The 23,722-nt window shown below is 39.1% G+C and overlaps 1 protein-coding gene and 1 pseudogene across 8 annotated transcripts in view; one reads left to right on the top strand and one right to left on the bottom strand.

Moving 5' to 3' along the window:
• The window catches only part of CDKAL1 (CDK5 regulatory subunit associated protein 1 like 1), a 706,407-nt gene that overhangs the window by 195,903 nt on the left and 486,782 nt on the right, over positions 1-23,722 (top strand). The gene's annotated exons all lie outside the window — the stretch shown is intronic.
• Positions 1,076-2,233, bottom strand: LOC109252694 (40S ribosomal protein S3a-like; annotated as a pseudogene).

The raw sequence follows: 23,722 nt of genomic DNA, 5'->3' as shown, positions 1-23,722 counted from the left end.
ACCACTGACAACCCCAAATGCTGGTGAGAGTGCGGAATAACAGGAACTCTCCTTCATTGCCGGTAGGAGTGTGCAATGGTGCAGCCATTTGGGAAACCAGTTTGGCAGTTTCTTACAAGACTAACGTACTTTTAGCATATGAGGCAGCAACCATGCTCTTTGGCATATACCCAGAGGACTTGAAAGTTTGTGTCTGCACAAAAACCTGCACACAGATGTTTATAGCTGCTTTATTAACCATAATTGCCGAAAGTGCAAGCAAGCAAGATGTCCTTCCGTGCAAGGATGAACTGTGGTACATAGAGGCAATGGGATGGTAACCAGTGCTGAAAAGAAATGAGCAATCAAGTTATGAAATGGTATAGAGGAAACTTCAATCTCATTACTGAGTGAAAGAAGCCAATCAGAAATGGCTACACATTGGATGATTCCAACTCTGTGGCTTCTGCAAAAGGAAAAAACAAAGAGATAGTAAAAAGATCAGTGTTGCCAGTGTTGGGGAAGAGGGGAGAGAAATGAATAGGCAGGCTACAAAGGAATGTTTTAGGGCAGTGATACTATTCTGTATGATACTATAGTGGTGGATACATGGTGTTACACATTTTTCCAAACCCATAGAATGTTTAGTACCATGAGTGAACTGTAATATGGTCTTTGAGTTATAATGACGTGTCATCATAGGTTCATTGATGTAACAAATGTACCATTCTGATGGAGGATGTTGATAATTGGGGACAGCTTGGTGGTGGGGTGGTCTATAGGAACTCTGTTCTGCTCGATTTTGCTGGGAACCTAAAACTGATCTGAAAAATAAAGTCTAATAAAAAAAACCCAGTAATATTGTGCTCTGAATGTGGTCAAATGGCTTGCAGGGGTATAATTTCTTATAGGAAATCATAGAAGGTAAAGATAAAGTACGTTTTTCTATAATGACAATACTTGGGACACTGAATATGTAGGTTTTCTATACAAAACAATTTTTGTTATTTAAATATCACAAATCATTTTTTTTTTTTTTAATTTATTTGTCACCATTAAATGTTAGAGTTTTAAACAAGATTCTTGGACCAGGGGCTCACATTCCATCAGCTTGTTCAACTTTAGCACTGGTGTCATCCCCAGGAGCTTTTCCAGAACCTTCACCATGAAGCTTAATCAGTTTTACCAGTTCGTACTTCCCAATGCTTTTTCAGCATTTTTACTTTTCTGACAGAGACATCATGGAGTGGGTAAATAGACTGACAAGCCTTTTCCGATGCCATTTGGAGTCTATTTCTCGACCACTCTTTTCAAGTCATTTGTGTGTACCTCTTGGGTCATGACTTCCATCATCTTTTTTGGAATTTGGCAGACCTATGGTGCTTAGCATAAGAGGTCTTCTGAATATGATTGTTGCATTTTTAAGTAAAATCAACACAAAATAGATGAAGCAAATGACCATTCCTAGTCATGGCATCAATGTGAGCTTCAGTCATGGTCTGCCATTTTTGACCATGGAGCACCATTTGTCAGTGGTAAGATCCATGCCATGGAACTTAGACAGGAAGTTTTTGCGCTGAACATCCTCAATAATTAGCTTGAATTTTCTAAATGTAACTTCATTGTTCTGCAGATCAGCAAGGCTCACTTCTCAAACACTGTCTTGGAGGCCATCAGATGCAATTTTGATTCCTTGAGTTCTTGTGATTAGTGTTTTTTCCAATATTTAAAAAAAAATTTTTTTTTAATGTTCGTTCATTTTTGAGAGAGAGAGAGAGACAGAGCGCAAGCAGGGGAGGGGCAGAGAGAGAGGGAGAGAGAGAATCCTAAGCAGGCTCCAGGCTCCAAGCTGTCAGCACAGAGCCTGAAGCAGAGCTCAGATCCATGAACTGTGAGATCATGACCTGAGCCAAAGTGGATGCTTAACTGACTGAGCCACCCAGGTGCCCCCTCCAATATTTCTTCTATTGAACATAGTTGGTGCTTTTACATCCTACCAATCTTTCTTAGAAAATGTATTAGCCACTTTCTTCTTGCCTTCCTTTTTGCCCCCTTTCATAATGTACTTGTTTTTCCCAACCACCATGGTGTTGCTCAGGGAATCAAAAGGGCTGTACTGAGCAATTTTGACATGAACCGTCTGGAGTTAGTGTAGACCTCATAGGTTAAGGGCTCAGTTTCATTAGACTACCCACCACTCTAGATATCCATTGTAAGAATTGTCACCTATACTTCTGACCAACTGTAAATTTGGTTCCCATGACCCCCTACTTAGGTTTGATGACTTGCTAGAGTGTCTTATAGAATTCAGGAAAACCTTTTACTTATTATTACTGGTTTATTGTAAAGGATACAACTCAGGAACATCCACATGGAAGAAATGCACAGGGCAAGCTATGTGCTAATGGAAGTGGAGCTTCCATGCCCTCTCTGGGTATGCCACCCTCCCAGCACCTCAGTACATTCACCAACGTGGAGGGTTTCTGTGGATTACCTAGGCATGATTGATGAAATCATTGGCCAGTGCTGCTTGAACTCCCAAAGTTTGGGGTTGGAGATGAAAGTTCCAACCTTTTAATTACATTGTTGGTTCCTTTGACAACCAGCCCCCATCCTCTTAAGAGTTACCTCATTAGCATGAATCCAGATATGGTTGAAAAGGGCTTATTAAGAATAACCATAAATGCTCCTCTCACCCTTATCACTCAGGGAATTATAAGAGTTGTAGGGGCTCTGTACTAGGAAATGAGGATGAAAGCAAATATATACTTTCTGTTATATCACAGTATCACAGAAGGCCTATCACCTGTAGGTTGAGTTGACTGGAGATGGCCTCTCACTGAAGAGTTTTTGCTTGAGTGCATTTGTTGGGGAGACTGAAATCAGATTTAATTTGAGAGTTCACAGCCAGGGATGAGTTGAAGATGAAGTTGATGGGGATGTTCATTGGCAGATTGACTTGAGGGTGGCAAGACTGATGAATTAAGTATTAGTATTGCAACAGGAAAACTTTAGAGATGGAAGAAATAATTTTGGTAGGTGCTCTTAGTTGCAGATAAGGAAGGTGAGCTAGGGAAGGGGTCAGGTGACTCATCTGAGATCTCCTGGTTGATGGAGCTCTGGACCTGTCAATGAACTTCTGTTTTTCACTTTCTGTTGCCAATATTTCATTTAGAAAGCACAAGTTGGTGGGCATTTGTAATAGCTAATTAGTTCTGGGTTGACTTTCAGCAGGTTACTTTCTTTTTTCAAAAATATTTATTTTTGGGAGAACGCAGGTAGGAGATTGGCAGACAGAGGGAGACAGAGGATCTGAAGCGGGCTCTGTGCTGACAGGGTGACAGCAGAGAGCCCGATGTGGGGCTGGGACTCATGAACCGCGAGATCATGACCTGAGCCGAAGTCAGAGGGTCAACTGACTGAGCCACCCAGGTGCCTCTCATCAGGTTAGTTTTCTGAGGCCCAGGTTTCTTAGTTCAAAATAGAGAGGTTTAAATGGGTATGATTTTTCAGATACCCAGGACATACTACGGGATCAAGTTTTGTTACTGTTTCTTACTACTTCCTTAATACCGAGGCTGCTGGAATCATCTAACTGCTAGAAGTGACTCTTCTTCCAATCTGACTGTATACACTGCTGCCATTATCCTGGGATTATTTTACCTTCCTGCATGTGTACCTTCAAACTGTGACTTCTTAGTGTGATCTTAATTATCTTTTATTCTACCCTGTCATTTTCACTTTTTCTTCCATTGGTTCCATATATACACCTTCTGCTCCAGCCAAAATGTGCTATTTGATGTTCCTGGTATATTATTTGTAGCTTGCTCTATGTTTGTCTTGGGGTCCTGCACGAGTGGATAACTTCCGTTTACCCTTACAGACCCATTCTGTACCTTGACGTGTGCCCAGAGAGGCTGACCTGTGTATGTATTGCATCAGTAGGTCCCTTACTATTTGGTATCTAATTGGATTTTTCCAGCTGGAGGTTGGAGGCTTGACTAGAGTGTGAGATGGGAGTATTTGTTAACGCTTCCTCACTCTCTTCTCTGCTTATGCTGGTTTTGTGCTTCCCTCAACTGCGGCCACAGATCCTGCCAGGTGGCCCACTCTCTTCATCTGTTTCTCCAGGTTCTTCTAGTTGTTCCCTTCCTTTGCTTTTTCAGGCCCAGGGGTGGAAACAGCACCCCATTGTTGCAAGCCTGAGAGTATTGCATTGTCTCTTGTTGGTTTTTCTAACCTTGCCAAACCTTAGTAAATAGTCCCTTTATTAAAACCTCTTCAATTATGCAGTGTACCATCTGCTTTGCTGGGACCCTGATTGATAAATGCTCCATGGAGAAGCAAGTCTTTGCCCAGAAAGGCCAGATGGAATACTGCCTGACAAGAGGATTGTGCCATAACTGTCTTGTTTCCACATTTGATTCCTGTTGGGCTCTCTTCATATGTCTTCCTTGAAGGGAGTTTGGACATACAGCCTCTGCCACAGCCTGTTGGCATTCTTCTTACTGCTTATGTTATACCAAGTAATGTTTTAAAAAATGAATTAATAAGCTACATTGATGCCCAAAAGCATTTAACTATTGTAATTAACATAAAACCATATAAAGCATATTCCATTTATATCTGTCTTGGTTGGAACGAAATGGAAAATTTCAAGTTATTCTGAACGAATCTTCACTATTTTAATAGTGGCCTGAAAATTCCATCCGTTTATAGCGTTTACTTTAGGAGAAACCAGACTATAATGAATTTAGGATTTTTTCCATATCATCTTGGTAATTCAACAAGGCATATAACTGATTCTGAGAGAAGAAGTACAGTGTTTAAAGTATTTATATTTATTTATTTATTTTAAAATATTCATGTACCTTAGTCTTGGTTTACATGGTCGTTAAAAATTTTTTTTTTGTATGAAATCTGTGAAGGGAATATAGATCTGTATTTCTTCTGATACGTGTTCATTAAGTCCTCCAAACAAATAAAGAATCCTTTAAATTCTTCTCTTTGTAAAGGTAGTCTACTGGATAACGTAAGACAAATGATTGCAAATAAACATTGCCTATTGAAGTTGGAAAAATGTTTTTACTATTAAGTCATGTTTCTTCCCCTCTAATATGAGAGGCCTCCGTTGTTAATAATACGTTTGCTGGTATTTCATTCAGTCTAATTCCAAATGCCTCCAGTGTTGGTAATTCAAGACTTTCCCAATGTGGCACAATCTGCAAGTTTAATTGATTTTCCGTTTCCCTTAACTTCTCAGTAATTGATGCAACCTTGGATTAGACTGACCTAAATTCCCAGGGTACTTCGCCAAATAGCTCCTCCCTATTTAACACATTGCTCTTCAGTGTGTCAGATTTTGTACTTTGCATTTGATACTAATTCAAAGTATAAACCTGTCATGAATTGAGACTGGAAGGCAAAACTATTATATCAAGGATGGTTTTTATCAGTGTTAATAACTGAGTAACCTCCCAAAAGTCCCGTGGAGATTTACTTGAGGATGTTTTCCAAACTTAATGAGCAAGTGAATTGAGCTTGGATACGTCACATGGTCCATCTGGCATGGTGTTGGTTGGACCATAAAAGCACATCTACTTTTTTCAGGGTTTTCCAGTAAAATCATTTTACTCATTTTCAAAGTATGCTTTCAAAAGGGACACTTCTGTGCATCCTCTCAGTGTGTGTAATCGCTGACACAGTTGTATAGTTGGAATGTGGTGGAAAATGTTGCACATTGGTTTTATATATTGGAAATACTTCTCAGTCTCACTGGTATAATTAAGTGATAACTTCTATCTCGTAATAACTAAAGAAGTCAGGAATTTATTGCTGTTGTTTATTTAGTTTTTTTTTTTTTTCCAATGAGCCTGTTTAAGTTTATGTACCTTGTTAATAAGTGGTTATAGTTTCACAATCATTGTATTTTGCTACCTTCTTAAATGAGTCAGTTTATGTTTTTTCCTCTCTCCCCCTCTTTTGGTCCCCGAGATTAGCAATAGGATTTTAACGTATTTGTTCTCTATCCTTCCATATCCATTATTTCTAGAATGGATATTTTTTATCCATTGAATCTTTCTTAGATAGCCTCTTCCAAATCATAATGGTTTTCAAAGGATGAATCGGGAACATTTCCTTATGGTCTCCAACAACAAAGTTCTACCACGGGACTTTAAGTTGGTTTCTCATGTCACTTTATTTTGTAATGACTGGTTTGGAATAATGACTGGAAAGGACCATCTATTAGAGAAACCACCATGTTGTATCTTGTCTGTATTTTTCTAACTTCATTAGCTAAATTATCAGTTCTATTTCCAGCCACACATATACAGTTGAGCAGCCCTAGCTGCAAAGTATCCAATAGATGCTGATAAGGATCTTCTTTAAACATTATAAATGGTCATGTTGACCGTTTTGAAAAAATGAAAATCTAGTTAAATAACTTTCATTTTGTCTAATATTTTTCTGCCGTTAAAGCTTTTAAAACTAAAATAAATGCTTTCCTGTGCCCCCCCCCCCGCCCCAGGTGGATTCTGCTACTTTATGATACCTTCAGAATTGTTTTATATGTTTTTGGTTTGTCTTCAATTACACTGCTTTAGTGTGTTCATCACGTATATTTCCTTTTTTGTTCAAAGACTCATTTTCTTATGGTTTGAACCCACCTTTCTTTATTAACAGAATTAATTTTTATGAAGTCTTGGGTATTTCATTAACTTTTGTTTCTTCATTCTGGTGGTAGGGCTACATGGGAGGTACATGGGGTTGAATAGTTTGTTAGTTTGACAGTCTTACCAGAGTTTTCACATAATACACTGTTAAAATGGTTCAGTGGATTTAATTGTTCAAAACAAGAAAGGAAATTACTTTGAGCTTGAACCTCTCAGGCTTCCCATGACCCAACCCTCCTATTAGTGGTCCCACTGATCTGTCTGCGAAAGTAGCCCCATCCTTCCTTGTTTAAATATTAACAAGGAGTTGCCTACTGTGGAAATTGGACTTACACATTAACTCTTGCAATTTTGTGTTTTTTTTTTTTTAAACACAGGTGGGACCATGTCCCTCCTTTACTTCCGTGGTGTCCCCCCCCCCCCCCCCCACCTTACCTCACTCAGAGTAAAAGCCAAACCTGTACAGTGGCCTCTAGGGGTCAGTATGAGCTGGTTCACCTGCAGTTTCACTCCTCTTCCCTCCTTCAACTCTGCCCCCTTTTCATTCTGTTTTCGAGGCATTAATCTCTCTGATGTTTCCCTCCCCCCCCCACCCTTCCAGTTTTATGGAGAGATAATTGATGTACATCACTGTATAAATTTAAGATGTACAGCATGATGGTTTGATTCCTATATATTATGAAATGAATACCACACTGAGTTCAGCTAACCTGCACCTTCTCATCTAGATACCATCAAAAGGAAAGAAGGAAGAAAAGAACAAAGGGGAAGATTTTTTGCTTTGTGATGAAACTCTTAGGATTAACTCTCCTAACAGCTTTCCTGTATGCCATACAGCAGTGTTAGCCACAGTCACCGTGCTGCACTTTACATCCCTAGTACCTATTTATCTTCTAACTGCAAGTTTGTACCTTTGACCGCTTCCCTGCAATTCCCCCTCTTCTCTCCTTCACCAGCCCCCTTACCCGTGGTAACCACAAATCTGATCTCTTCTACTATTAGTTTGGATTTCATTTCCTCTTCCTTCCCTTCTCCATGCCCCCCACGTAAGTGAGATCACACAGTATTTGTCTTTATTAGTTCAGCAGAATGCTTGCAAGGTCCACACGTGTTACTGCACATGGTAGGATTTCTTTACTCTTTTTTGTGGCTGAATAATATTCCATTGTGACTATAAAGCACAACTTCTGTATACATTCATCCATTGATGGATACTTAGGTTGTTTCTATATTGTAGCTGTCAAAAGTAATATTGCTTTAAATATGGGGTGCAAGATATCTTTATGAGTTAGTGTTTTAATTACCTTTGGATATATTCTTAAAAATGGAATTGCTATATCATATGGTAGTTCTATTTTTAATTTTTTGAGGATTCTCCATAAATGTTTCCCATAGTGGCTGTATCAGTTTACAATCCTACCCGCAATACACAAAGGTTCTCTTATCTCTACAGGCATGCTATCGTTTATCTGTTGTGTGTGTGTGTGTGTGTGTGTGTGTGTGTGTGTGTGTGAATGCTTATTCATTTTTTGAGAGAGAGAGACAGAGCATGAGTGGGAAGGGGTAGAGAGAGAGGGAGACACAGAATCTGAGGTAGGTCCCAGGCTCTGAGCTGGTCAGCACAGAGCCTGACATGGGGCTTGAACTCATGAACTGTGAGACCATGACCTGAGCCAAAGTCAGACGCTTAGTCAACTGTATCACTCAGGTGCTCCTATCTCTTGTGGTTTTTGATGATGGTCATTCTAACAGGTGTGGGATGGTATATCATTGTGGCTTTAATTTGCTTTTCCCTAGTGACTAGTGATGTTGAGCATCTTTTCATGTACCTGTTGGCCTTTTGTATATCTCCTTTGGAGAAATGTCTATTTATGCCCTCTGACCAGTTTTTCATTGGGTTATTTGTTGTTTTTTTGTTTGTTTTGTGTGTGTGTGTGTGTGTGTGTGTGTGTGTGTGTGTTTACTATTGAGTTATATGAGTTCTTTATGTGTTTTGGATATTAACCCCTCAACAGATAAGATGGCTTGCAAATATTTTTTCCCATTCTGTAGGTTTCCTTCCTTCCTTCGTCCATCCGTCCTTCCTTCCTTTTTTCCTTCCATCTAGCCTCCTTTCTTCCCTTTCTTTCTTACTCTTTCTTTTTTTCTTTCTTTCTTTCTTTCTTTCTTTCTTTCTTTCTTTCTTTCTTTCTTTCTTTTTCTTTCTTTCTTTCTTTTCTTTCGATGGTTTCTTTTGCTCTGTGGGATTTTTAGTTTAATGTAGTCCCACTTGCTGATTTTTGATTTTGTTGCTTGTGCTTTAAGTGTCATATCCAAAAATCATTACTAAGACCCATGTCAAGGAGATTTGTTCCTATTTTTTCTTCTAGGAGTTTTTTAGTTTCAGGTCTTTAATCCGTTTTGAGTTAATTTTTGTGTGATGTAAGATGTGGGTCCAGTTTCATCGTTTTGTACATAAATATCTAGTGATCCCAGCACCATTTATTGAATAGATTGCCTTTTTTTCCATTGAGTATTGTTTGCTCCCTTGTCAAATATTACTTGGCTCTATAGGCATGGGTTTATTTCTGGACTTTCAGTACCATACTGTTTTGATGACTATAACTGTGTAAGTGTAGTTTGAGATCACGAAGTAGGATACTTCCTGCTTTGTTCCTCTTTCTCAGGATTTCTTTGGCTATTTGGGATCTTTTCTAGTTCCATATAGATTTTAGAAGTGTGTTTCTTTCTTCTATAAGCAAAAATGCCTCTGTAATCTTACGGGGAGTGCACTGAATTGATGGATGGGTTTTGTTAGTATTGACATTTTAACAACATTGATTCTTCTAATCCATGAACATGGGATACCTTTCCATTTATATATGTCTTCTTCACCTTATTTCATCAGAGTTTACAATTTCATTGTAGAGGTTTTTTTTTTAAGTTTATTTATTTTTGAGAGAGAAAGAGAAAGCATGAGAGAATCCCAAGCAGGCTCCACACTGTCAGCGTGGAGCCCGATGCCGGGTTCAAATGCACAAACCATGGGCTCATGACCCCAGCTGAAGTTGGATGCTTAACTGACTGAGTGTGCCTCCATTCTAGAGATCTTTTCCTCCTTAGTTAAAATTTTTCTAAATACTTTATTGTTTGTGACGCTGTTGTATATGGGGTCAAGTTTTAAAATTTCTTTACAGAAATTTCGTTCTTAGTGTACAAAAAATGTTACTGATTTTTGCATGTTAACTTTGTGTCTGACAATTTTTTTTTTTTTTTTTTTTCTGATGCAAAAGCAAAAGAGCCTTTATTCGAGCTAGCTCGAGCTCAGTCCCCTACCTGCACCGACACAGCGGTGAGATACCAGGGAGAGAGTGTATCTAACAATTTTACTGAATTAATTGATTAGATCTGACATTTTTTTTGGTTGAGAATTAATTGATTAGATCTGACATTTTTTTGGGTCGAGTCTATAGGATTTCTATATATAAAAGCATGTCATCTGAAAATAGACATAATTTTACTTCTTTTTCAACTCATATATGTTTTATTTGTTTTTCTACTTTGATTGCACTATGTAGGTCTTCTAGTAGTATATTGAGTAGTAGTGGTAATAGTGGGCACTTTTGTCATGTTCTTGTTCTTACAGGAAAAGCTTTCCTCCTTTCACCATTGAGTATGATATTGATTGTGGGCTTGTCATGTATGGCCTTAATTGTATTGAGATATTTTCCTCTGTGCCTAATTAAGAGTTTTTAATTATGAAATGATGTTGAATTTTGCCTAATGCTTTTTCTACATCTATTCATAGGATTATGTGATTCTTTTATTGTATTTTATTAATGTGATTTATCACAGTGGTTAATTTGCTGATGTTGAGCCATCCTTGCACACTAGAGATAAATCTCATTTGATCATGGTGAATAATCCTTTCAATGTGCTGCTGAATTGGTTGTCTAGAGTTTCATTGAAATTTCTTGCATGCGTTTATCAGGGATATTGGCCTATAGATTTTTTTTTTTTCCCTAGTGGTATCTTTTTCTGGTTTGGTATCAGGATAATGTTGGTTTTATAAAATGAGTTTGGAAGTATTTCCTCCTTTTCAGTTTTTGGAAGAGTATAAGAAGGATTGATTTTAATATTCTTTAAATGTTTGGTAAAAGTCACCAGTAAAGGCATCTGCTTCTGGAATTTTGTCTGATGGGAGATTTTTGATTAGTGATTCAATCTCCTTACTAGTAATTAGGCTATTTAGAATTTTTCTTTCTTCCTGATTCAGTCTTGGTAAGTTACATGTTTCTGAGAATGTTTCCATTTCTTATAGGTTGTCAGGTTTGTTGGCATTTAATTGTTAATAGTAACCTCTTGGGATCCTTTGAATTTCTGAGATATCAGTTGTAATTTTTTTTAAGTGTTTATTTTTGAGAGAGGCAGAACTCAAGTGGGGGAGGGGCAGGGGGGGCACAGAATCTGAAGCAGGTTCCAGACTCTGAGCTGTCAGCAGAGAGCCCGATGTGGGACTTGACCCCGCAAACTGTGGGATCACGACCCGAGCTGAAGTCATGCACTTAACCAACTGAGCCACCCAGGTGCCTTCTGAAATATCAGTTGTAATGTCTCCTTTTTCATTTATAATTTTGTTGATGTGGGTCCTTTTTTTCTTTTTTTTTCCTTCTTCTGGTTAGTCTAGCTATGTATTTGTCAAGTTTGTTTATCTTTTCAGAAAACCAACTTTTAGTATGGTTAATCTTTTGTTTTTCTCTTCTCATTTTTAATTATTTCTGATCTAATCGTTATTATTTCTCTTCTAATGTTAAGTTTGGGCTTTTTCTAGTTGTTTAAGGTTTAGAGTTAGGTTGTTTATTTGGGATATTTTTTGTTTCTTAATGTAGGTTTTTATTGCTATAAACTTTGATTTTAGAATAGAATTGCTTTTGCTGTGTCCCACAAGTTCCAATATGTTTTATTTCCACTTTAGTTTATCTCATGAAGCTTTTTTATTTCTTTCAATTTTTATCATGATTCATTGGTTCAGGTGAGTGTTGCTTAATTTCCATGTGTTCGTGACTTTCCAATTGTCCCCTTGTTAATTTCTAGTTTCATACCATTGTGGTCAGATAAGATACTTGGTGTGATTTCAGTCTTCTTGAATTTGCTGAGACTCGTTTTGTGACCTAACATGGTTTCTTCTCTTAAGTGTCCCACGTGCACTTGAGAAGAACGTGTACTCTGCTGTTGTTGCGTAGAACATTATGCATATATGTTAGGTCTGTTTGCTTATAGTGTTGTTCAAACTTGCTGTTTCCTTATTGATACTCTGTCTGGCTTGTCTATCTTTTGTTGAGAGCAGGTTATTAAAAGCCCCCAACTATTACTGTATTATTTTTATTTCTCACATTAGCTCTCTGATATATAAAATATATAAAACTTTTTGCTTTATATATTTGGGTACTCTGTTAGGCATATAAATCTTTATAATTCTACATTTTTGATGTATGACCCCTTTGTCATTTAATAATGGTATGTTTGGTCTCTACCATTGTTAATTTAAGTCCATTTTGTCTGATACAAGAACGGATACTTTTATTTTTTTTAAGGCTAAAGTGAAGTCTCTTATAGGCAGCATATTGTTGCATCTGTTTGTTTTTGTCCATTCAGACATTCTGTGTCTTTTGAATGGAGAATTTAATCCTTTTACATTTAAAATAATTATTTTGGGGGACACCTGGGGGGGCTTAGTTGGTTGAGTATCTGACTCTTGATTTTGACTCAAGTCATGATTTCATGGTCATGGGATCGAGCCCCATGTCAAGCTTCACACTGGGCATGGAGCCTGCTTAAGATTCTGTCTCTCCCGCTTCCTTTGCCCACTCAGGTTCATACACGTGCTCTCTCAACTATTAAAAAAAAGAAAGGAAATAAAATAATTACTGATAGGCAAGGATATACTGTTTCCATTTTGTTAATTGTTTCCTGTTGCTTTGGAGGCCTACTGTTCTTTTGTTTCTTATTCTGTTTTTGTGTGTTTTGACATCTTTTTGTATCAGGATGCTTTGGCTTCTATATCTTGGTTTCTTGTGTTATTACTACACAGTTTTCCTTGTGGTTACCATGAGGCTTACATAAAATATTGAAAACTTTTAACACTCCATTTTAACTGATAATGACTTATCTTCAATAAAATTTGTATACTTGACACTTTTATTTCTTTTCCCTATCACATTTAGGTTATTGCTGTTAGAATTTACATGTTGTATTGTGTGCCTAAGAAGAAGTTGTTGTACTCATAGTTAACATAAATTTATGGTTACATTCCTCTTGTTTTTTTAACATTTAGAGTTTTAAGTGAAGTATTGCATCACTATTACCATATTGCAGAGTCTAACTATGACCTACATTTACTGTCTGTTATTAGTGTGATTTATCTATCTTTTTTTGTTTTTATGTTAATTAATGTTCTCTTACTCCCACTCAAAGAATTCCCTATAGCATTTTGTCTAATGCAGGTCTGATGGTAATGAACTGTCTCATTTTTTTGTTTGTGTAGGAAAGTCTTTATTCCTTGTTCTTTTCTGATGGATGGCTTTGCCAGGTACAGAATTCTTAGCTGAAAGCAGTTTTCTTTCAACATTTTCTGTATGGCCTCTCAATCTCTCCTGGCCTAAAAAGTTTCCTTTGAGAATATTATGGGAGTTCCCTTATATGTAACTTCTCTCTTTTCTCTTAGCTGCTCTTAAATTCTTTTTTTGTCTTTGATTTTTTAAGTATGTATGTATGTATGTATGTATGTATTTTGAGATAGCAAGTGGGCATGTGCTCCCATGAGTGGGGGAGGGGCAGAGAGCATTCCTAGCAGGCTCTGCACGGTCAGCTCAGATTGGGACATGAGGCTCTATCTCATAAATCTTGAGATTGTGACCTGAGCCAAAATCAAGAGTTGGACACTTAACCAACTGAGCAACCCAGGCACCCCTGATTTTTAAAAATAATTTAATAATAATGTGTAACCCTCTTCTGGTTCAACTTACTTGGCGTCTTTTGGACCTCATTGATCTGGATGTCCATTTCTCTCCCTAGGTTTGGGAAGTTTTCAGCAATTTTTGCTTTAAATTTGTGTTTTGTCCCTTTCTGTTTTCCTTTTCCTTCTGGAATTTCCATAATGGAAATATTGTTTCTTTTCACTGTGTCCCGTAATGTGTATAGGCTTTCTTCACTGCTTTTTATCCTTGTTTCCTTTTTGCTGCTTGGATAATTTCCAATATCCTCGGTCTCTGATTTTTTCTTCTGCATGGTCAAGGCTACTTTTGAAACTCTCTCTCTTGAATTCTTCAGTTATTGTATTTTTCAATTCTGGGATTTATGTTTGTTTTATTTCCACCCTCCCCCTTTTTTTAGTGACTAAGGAAATTAGTGCACATATATAAACACTGTTTCATTTTATAAAATGTTTATTTATTTATTGAGAGGGAGAGGGAGAGAGACAGAATGTGTGTGAGGGGTGAGAGGCGGACAGGGAAAGAGAATTCCAAGCAGGCTCTGCGTTGATAACGCAGGGGCTTGATTCCATAAACTATAAACTGAAATCAGGAGTCAGACTGTCAGCTGACTAAGCCAGCCAAGTGCCCTGTGTTTGCTTTTTCTTAACGGGTGCTATTTCCTTGTAGAAATTCTCATTTTGTTCGTGCATTATTTTCCTAATTTCATTTGTCTGTTTTCTTATAGTTAACTTCCTTATGAGGCTTATTCGCAAATTTTTGTCTGACAGTTCATAAATGTCCATTTCTTTAGGGTCAGTTATTAGATCTTTATTAGTTTTCTTTGGGGGTGTCATAATAACCTGATATTTTGATCCTTGGTTTCTTACATTGCTGTCTGTACATTTGAGCAGCAGGCCTTTGCTTCCATAGTTGACACGTTTCCTTTGGCAGAGAGAGTTCTTCCCCAGTCAGCTGAGTTTGGGTGTGTGGGTGTGTTTGCTGATAATGTCTTTGGGCAGTTGTGAGGCCCGCTATTCTGATCGATTTTTGGGTGAGAAAACTCTGAGGATGGAGATGGGGGGCCGAGAACACGCGGATAGGATTTGGCTTGATTATCTACCCAAATGAGGCATCTGTAGGAGGGGCTCTGTTGTTGCCTCAAGTCTCTGGTAAGGCTTACTAGGTTATAGATGTGGCTATGAATTAGCTTCACTGCTCCGGCAGAGGGCAGAGAAGGGCCTAGGACATATATAGCTCATTGCTTGGGGGCCTGAATCAGGCCCGAGTGGACAGTGAATTTGCTGGGCAGGTAAGCCCACCGATTTTGCTCTGCAGGTGGGCGGAGCCCTCTGTGCTGTATTCTGTGTGCGACTGTCATTTTTCACAGGACTTTTGAAGGGGCCATGCAGCTTCTGTGTGGCCTGGGTAGTTTCCTTGGTTGGACAGGCTGAAGCTATATTCAGCAATGAGAAAGGCTGTGAATTAGGTTCCCTGCCCAGGCACAGTGGGAGAAGCAGCTCTAAAACCGGGAAAGCTCTTTGTTTTTTGCCTTAATTCAAGCTGACTCGCAAGTTCCTGGCTGCGCAGGGACTGGCTCTGCCCCACAACCTTTGGGCTCTCCCTGCCCTTCTCTTGGCTCAGGGCTACTGGCCTCATGGCTTCCAGGTCTTGTCACCAGCCCGTCTGTTCAGGTGGGACTGGGAGGCGCTCTCCATTCCACGTCAGTACCTTGCCTGGTCACGGGCAAACTGGATCTAGGTTCGCAGAATCCCTCATTTGAGGTCGGGAATTAGGTAGACGCGCATGCACGTGGTCCCCTTGCGCAGTGTGCTGCCGAGTTGGTTCAGTAGGTGAGCATGGCTGCTTTGTGGAATTGCTGCGTGGGCATTGAGGGTATGGATTCGGGCTGCCAAAATTCCTGGCCGTTGTAAACCCCTGGCCCCCCTTCTCTGTCACAGTCAAGATTCCCTGGGACTGGGCCCCACAGATTGTTCAGCAATCCCTGTGGTGTGAGACCAGAGTAGGGGCTCCCACAAATGACCCACGATACGGGGGAGGTTGGCTGACCCCTCGGGGTTCTCTTTAACCACTGGGGATACGAGAGGCTTGGGGAACCTCTCCTCTTGGTGCTGTGCTGAGTGAGGGAGGGACAGTGCAGTCAATGTAAGTCAGTCTCTTACCTCCTAATGCAGTCTGGCTTGGTCTTTGATGTGCATTGGGGTACTTCAGCCTCACCCCATGTTCTAGAATCACCTCAATGATTTCTTGCTCTCGAATGATTGTTAGTTGTTCTCGTGAGGGGCAGTCAAGTCAGGAGCAGCTGATGTCGCCATCTTGGTGACATCACTTTCCTACTCTTGCAAATCTTTGTAGTGTCTTAGCAGATTGCAGGAAGGTCACATCACAAATATTGTTGAAGTCTCTAAAAGTGTATATAGTGTTGTAGTCTAGATTTGGTGACACCGTTCACGCACAACAGGTTTTAAGTTTGAACATCCTGATTTTTCTGTTTGAATATTAATCATTTTTGTTTCAAGTATTTGATGTTCTCAGGTATACCAATTTCTGAATCCCAAGGTTCTGATTTCTATTTACTGTAATAGGATTATTTAGCAAAATATGCCAAGGAGATGAATTACTCTTCTTTTGAAGCTCTCATAGAAACATGGCAAATTAATATAGTTTTTAAAAAACTTGAGGTAAAAAATTTTCTTCATGTGATGTTCTTTCTTTAATATGATTAACTTTTAAGAGAATCAGCATGGAGCACACCACTTTTATACCCTGCATGCATAGCATGTGCGCTTTATATTCATCCGGAAACATTTTAGTCTTCATTTAAAGAATATGCAGTTTTTGGTAAAATGTAGGGAGAATCGTTGAGACTATAAACTTAAATAATACTAGCAGCTCCATTACATTTTTCAAATAAAGAGGGTGAAGTTGTAGGTAGGTTAATTGTGGTATTTTTCTGTTTTCTTAACACAATAGTAAGCTGTATTGGTAATTCTCCATTAGTACTTTATGGCTGGCTTCCATAAAAACGGAGATGTAAAGTGGAAACCAGTAGAAACGTAAAGCAGAAGCCAGGTCATGTTAGAGGTGTATTAGAACTTCAATATCCAAATAAAATATATGTAAAAATCATGATCACCCTTGAGAAATGTATTAAAAAACAAATATATATATAGTATATATATATTATATATATACATACATATGTATATATATGTATTATACATACATATGTATAATATATACGTATATATGTATGTATAATATATGTATATATAGTCAAATGAAAGCACTGGCAAGTTTATAAGTCAGATGTGAGCACACAAAAAATTTAAATCTGATTTTCTCTTTCTCTTAAAAATTTTGTTTGACAGGAACATTGATTTAATCAGACAGTTGTAAGATGATGTTTGTTAGGTAATGCCGTCGACCTTTCCCTGGAAAACCCAATATCGGTGATCACTGGCACAGAGAAAGCTGCTTCTCGACTTTAACATTTCGTATATAACGTTTGGAGATCCACAGTTTTAAAAGTTCATTCTGTAACACTCTGTAAGGCATGTACCATATACATAGCAATTCTGAGACTGAGAGAATAAATATCAGTTTCCTGTAATTATCAGTTGGGTGGGGGGAAAACTCATGTGCAGATTCTCCAGTTGGGATGTGAACTATGCATGGATTTTTAAGAAGAAGTTTATCAGTACTACTGGCTTATAACAAACCCTACCTTGTATTGAACAATAAGGTTGTAGTAATTGAAATGTTCTTATGAAAGGGGGCTTCTGACACATGAGATCTGTAACTCCCGATGTTCAAGTGCACCATTCCTTGACGTCCTGCTGCAGTTGGCCGTCGTAAGGGGTAAGAATCCTGGATTGAGCATGTGATGAGCTGTGCTGAAATATCTCGTTCTCCCGTTAACCATGTCCTGTTTAGCAGTGCACACAACCTCATTGGTTCTGTTGCTTGAGTTGGTAATGGTAAGACGTGGAAAGTCCCTTCCACTCTGAAACTCTGGAGGTGTTTGCGTCTGTAATGTAACACCGACTCTCAGAGTCTGTCGTTAGGATGAGATACTGCCATTTTGGACAGTGATCTCTAGCCAAAGTTTTTAGAATGCGAAAAGCTTTTTCTCGCATCCACGTATCCTTCTGCCAGATTCTACTTTTTCTTCCCCTGTGCCTTCCTACTTAAAAAAGTGAGGTTGAAATGTTTGCAGTGGACCTGCCATGCATTTTGCTTTTGTCAGTCTCTGTATTCTGGAGTGAAGAGGGTCTGGAATTCATAAAGCACAATTCTCTGACTCATTTGCCTTTACCTCATTCAGTTGTAATGGCATCCTGGGTGGTGATGGACAAGTGTACTTCTTGGTGTTGCTTAGGAGTTTTATGCTTCTTTGAAGCAACTTTCATTTCTACCCTGGGGCATGTTTATTTTCGGGGCTTTGAGACGGGCTGCTTTAGTCTTGACGACTAGGATTGCTGGAGAAAAAAGTAACTTGAGAGTATTTCATGTAAGGTGAAAACGTGACCTGGAGCAGGGATTCTCGAGGGTGTTTGCCGAGAGGGGAATTGTTTGCCGAGAGGGGAATGGTAGCTGAGAGAGGAACAGTTTGCTGAGAGAGGGAGCTGGCAGACTGGTTTCTCAGAACTTGGGGAGGCTGAGGGTTGGAGGTTCTGCCATATGGCCCTTCACCTAGATTCATTGCCCTGTTGCAGCCTGGCAAGGATCCTGTCACTCAGGTGTCCTGGGTTGGGAAAACAACACCGTTCTCTAGGCATATATGCTGATATTTACCCAGGATCCTGTGCAGTTCCTGGCACGACTGCTTACACTTTCTTCCTCTCCCCTCACATTCAAGAAATGGTATCAGGATGTGAGTGAGCGATTTTAGAGGAATGACCTTGAATCTACTTTAATTTATATATTTAAAAAAATCACTCGCAAATTTGATTATCATTATCCGTGCAATTATTTGTGACCTATTTCCTAGCCCTCCAGAGCTTAAAAAATAAATGGGATCTGACTTTAAGTGGGTGAAAGTTTTGAAAATCTCCTTTGCTTTTTGCTTTTGGAAAACGTCATTAGGGCCATAGATCTTGATAGGATTACAATTGCATTAATTACAGTAGCAACCGTAATGAACTTCTCCCTCGCTCTTTGTAGTTTACCCTTTCCGTGTGCGTGAATTCATCTGTACTCTGGATCACACAGCCAGGCAGCAGTGTTTTATAATGCGAACCCTCATCCTCCAGTCTCCTGTTCTTTACTTCCTGTTAAGCTGCTTACCTTGAATAGAGGGGAGTGAGAAAGTGAGGCGCGTGTATTACTTCCTTTCCTCGCGCCTATTGTCGAATGTCACTGCTCACCCATTTCTGCTTCCCTTTCTTAATGTTGCCTTAACACATTTTGTTCCTTCACGTTTCTTGGCTCCTCTGTGATCAGTTTTCCTCCTCTCCTCCCTCACTTTTACAAGCTACCCATTTTGTGCCAAAGGGTTTTTTTTGTAAGGAGGGCTTTTTTTGTTTTGTTTAAAAGGAAAAAAAAAAGCCTCTGAATAGAATATTTGAGTCTTACCTTGCTTTAAAGGTGCTTAATTTAGGAAATGAGAGAATGAAAGTATACCTTAACTGTAAGAAGCCAATAAAAAGTTGATCTACCCAATAAAGAGCTAATGAAAAGTTTTTACAGGGAAAATTCTCTTGGGTGTGTTTATTAGGGGTAATTTTCGAAGATTTTTTTTTTTTGAGATACACTTTATATAGTTTTCATTCTAAAATGGTTAGGTCAGGAAAATCCTTCCATGTTTTTTAAGGATATGGACTGTGTTTTCTATCTCAATTTTGTATTTAGCCTAGATAAATAATGAAGCTGTAAGCAGAAGGATTTCGATGTAGTTAACTTTCAGTCTTTAGTACTTCATAATGAACATTAATTGTAATTTCCTAAAATTAAGTTTTAAAACTAACGTTTGATCACTCTGAATTGGAACTAAAAATGTGTCTCAAGCCCTTATAACTTCTACTTCATAAACCACACTTAGAAATATTTTCATTTTTGAAGGTGTGGTTTTCACAGTGGGGCTCCTTCATGCCAAGTCTTAATAAATCTTTTCAGTGAAATCTGGTTTTAGCGATAGGCTCTTAACTAGATTGGTTTTAAGAAGTGGAAAATGAGCACCAAGCAGGAATTCTAGCAAAAAAAGTCGTCTTGCTGTGTTGGTAGTGTTATGTCCAAGTGTACCGTGAAATACGCATAACTGTGTATTTGAGTTGTATGACGCTTGCCCAGCACCCCCACACCTGGCCATCTCTCTTCGAAGCCTTTCCTCATCTTTCTTGGGAAAGTGGACCCTCTTTCGTGGTGTCCCACTGTTCCTAGAAACACCTGTCAGACCTTTTCTGACACTTCATTCCAGGTACTTGTTTGCCAGTCTGTTTTCCTCGGGACCTTACATTGCTTTAGGACAGAAGTCAGTGTGGTGACTCAGGACAGAATAGGGTTTTTGTTTTTGCGTGTGGGAAAGGTAGATTTTGGAAATCTTTATGCATATTTTGGAAGCATGTAGTATTGATAAAATAATATTTCATACATCTTAAATTTTTTTTATGTTTATTTAGTTTTGAGAGACAGAAACAGAGCCTGAACAGGGGAGGGGCAGAGAGAAGGAGACACAGAATCCAAAGCAGGCTCCAGGCTCTGAACTGTCAGTACAGAGCCTCACATGGGGCTCGAACTCATGGACTGTGAGATCATGACCTGAGCTGAAGTTAGATGCTCAACTGACTGAGCCATCCAGGCACCCTTTTTTAAGTTAGTTTTTGAGAGAGAAAGAGAGAGAGCACATACGAGCAGAGGAGGGGCAGAGAGGGAGAGGGAGAGAGAGAGGGAGAGAGAGGGAGAGACGGGATCTGCAGTGGGCTCTGTGCTGACAGCAGAGAGCCCAATGCCAGGCTTAAACTCAAAAAACCATGAGATCATGACCTGAGCTGAAGTCAGACGCTTAACCAACTGAGCCACCCAGGCGCCCCTCATACCCTCATACGTTATTTTAAAGCTCACCTGTAACATGGAGCTTTTGTTTCTGTTGTGAAGACACATTAAGGTATTATGATACAAAATGCACATCTTCTTTGTTTTTCTTATACTTTTGTGCTTAATACATTGTCGTCATTTTATAGAAAAGCAATGCTAATGCCTGTCACAAGGGGCTGAGGACTAAGAGTGTGTCAATGTAAAGCCAGTAAGTAAGCCCCTGGTGCCCTGTTTCCTACCTTCTCCCATTTAGGTTGCCTTCAGACAGCCACAGTGCAAGTAGGTATGTTCAACTCATGATGAGAGGTGAAATGCAGACAAAATGTGCTTCAAGATCCATAGATGGGACAACTGTCCAACTTACTCTGCTTCCGGTCTCTCTTCTGTCACACTCTGTGGGGGCTTGAGTTGAATAATAACAGGCGAAAACTTGAAACTTTCATTGGTGATTCAAAGTGGGACTTTGCACTTCAGTGTTCAAAAGTTCATAAGGGGCTTGTGGCTTGCAAGTTCCTTATGTCTGTATTTTACCATTCTCATTTCCTAGCAGCCTGAATGCTGTGTATTGTAAGGTCTGCGATTTCTGCTTTCGTCGCCTGGTGCAGTGATTTTCCAAATGTAGGTTTGAGCGTGAGCAGTGATTAAGTTCTGTATTGCTGCCATGGATGTTTACATACTGAAACTGAAGCATTCGTAGCTTTATTGCCGTAAATACTAAAGCCTTGGAGCTATTTAGCAAATTATAGTTCAGAAGAGCCTAGTATAGCAAGACAGTCAGTGACCTAAGGAGTTCATTTAAGGGTTCTACTAATGTGGAGTCACTGACATGGGACTGCCTTCTACTCTTGAGTGTTTTGATGTACACTTGATTTACATTTGGAAAAATGAATCGGCACTACGCTAATCTCCCACTGTCATAAAAAGTACATCCGCTTGTAAAGGATTTAATTAAAACATAAAATTAAGTGCTTATGGGAATTTGCCCCCAGAAGGTGTTTCCATTAGGGTAAGAAGACATTTTGCTTATGTGGATTATTTGTTTTGTGTGTCTTTTGTTTAATGTGATGACCTTAAACTAATTGTCATCATCAGTTGTGCCAGTAATGCTGGGAAAATGGAAGAAAAAACTGTCTTAAAAAATGTTCCATTGCAGCGAATGCTTTCATCTTTCTGTCTTACATAGTTCTAGATCATACATAAAGTTTACATTGTTGTAATTACAGTGTAGGAAGGAACTCTTTTTGTGCACCAAGGTGTTAAATAATCCTCAGACTTCTAGGGATTTGCACTTCGTATTATGACCTTATCTTAGCTTCCTCTCCGACTCACCTGCATGTTGGGTAAGATGCAGGCTTCATTACGCCTTGTCCAGCTCTGGAATACACGCTGGTAACTGTGCACCTCCGTAGGCCCTCTCCGCCTCTGTTCTGATTCACGCTTCGAATTCTGCCTCTTAGGACAGTTGAGTCTTACTGTTCTTTCCTTATTTTGATATCTTTTTCTAGGTGTCATTGTTCCAGTTAACGTTTAAAGTTTTCATACCTACTCAAAATCTGAAAAGCTAAAATTTATGCTTGAATTGGAATGATTTTGGGTGTTTGAGCCCGTTCTGGCCCTTTGTGTAAAGTTTTCCAGCTTAGGTGTGGTACAAAGCTGCTCCTTCCACTTAATCAAACTTCCTAGTTTTACTTCGCTTTCTTCTTTTAAAATGAAATCATTTCAAGGGAAGGTCACACTTGAGTGTGACTGTCCAACGGTTCTTTTCTTGTTGGAGTGGTGCCTGCCTATGAGGAATGACGTTGAATTGAGCAGAGTCACATTTCTGGCCACATTTTTGTTTTTCTTCATGATTAAGCAGTTAAAAGTGCCTGTGCAGGGAATGTCAAGTAAGAACTCCAAACGTTTTGTAGAAGAACAGATTAAATTGAGCGTTCCTTTGTAATAGTCTTAAATAATATCCAAATGGATGTGACTACATTTCCGTAAGTGAGAATTGGTGTCTGCACTACATTTATTCTCTTTTCTTTTTGCTGGAATTTTCTGCCAGTCTTCTCCTAGCCTCTGCCCCTTGCATCTTGGTGGGTTGCCTCACCAGGACATTTTCCAACAGTCTGACCCAGAGCTTGGGGTTCAGACAGGTCTGTCGAGTGGGTAGTTAATAGGACCGAATTTGTGTGAAGTGAGAGCAGTTTGGCACGAGACCTCTCTGGTGGTGGTGGAAGGTGGGCGGTCACACATGAAGGAAACGAGGGCCTTTGCAATTAGATGGGGTGAATAAAGTATGGAAGGAAACTCTGGCTGGTTACGGAGTCTTTAGAAGACCAAGAGAAGTTAAAGAGGGGGAAATACACAATCGGAGTCCACATTGCCAGATCACGGGTGCTTCTGTGATGTGTCATGATATTCCAAAGCTAATTTGTGACACCCACTTGAGCTGTGAGAACCAAAGGAGAGAAGATTGGTTTGTGAGTAGAAATGTAATTTAATTAGTAAATATGCATTTGGTAGGCAGTCCTGTTGTCTGTCACTCAGTTAAAAGATGTGCTTATGATCCAGAGGCTCATCCTTTTCTATTTGCAAATGACCATTATAATTGCCATTCTGACATGTTGACAGGCTGTCTTTCTAGTATCCACGGGTAGAATGTTTCCCCTTGATTTTAATAATGTTTTCAACATTTGGCACTGTGGGATTTGGAAGAGACGTTTTGCTCTTGAAGATCCGTAAACGGCACTGAATATTGATTGAGCTAATAGAGCAATTACTGTACATGACTGTTTTTCTCCCACATAGATTTTCTCAGTATTATGAATTTACAAATATGCATGTAGTAGTGGATTAAATTTAAAAATTAGCTTTTGGTTCAAAATTTGGTAATGTGTAATTTTAGCCAATAAAGTGGTTTAGTGGATTCGATCGAATGTAAAAACCAGCACAGAATCAAGGTTTTATAGCTGATTTAAAAATAACTGCTGAAAGCCTCAGGCTTGAAATTAAATTTGGTTTTAACAGGGCTGAATTTTATGTGACATTTGTAACAACTTAGGGAGATGTTTATTAAAG

This window comes from Panthera pardus, unplaced genomic scaffold, assembly GCF_024362965.1.
Source record: "Panthera pardus isolate Hobbes unplaced genomic scaffold, ASM2436296v1 HiC_scaffold_17, whole genome shotgun sequence".
Classification (NCBI taxonomy): domain Eukaryota; kingdom Metazoa; phylum Chordata; class Mammalia; order Carnivora; family Felidae; genus Panthera; species Panthera pardus.
This window is presented reverse-complemented; position numbering and strand designations above follow the sequence as displayed.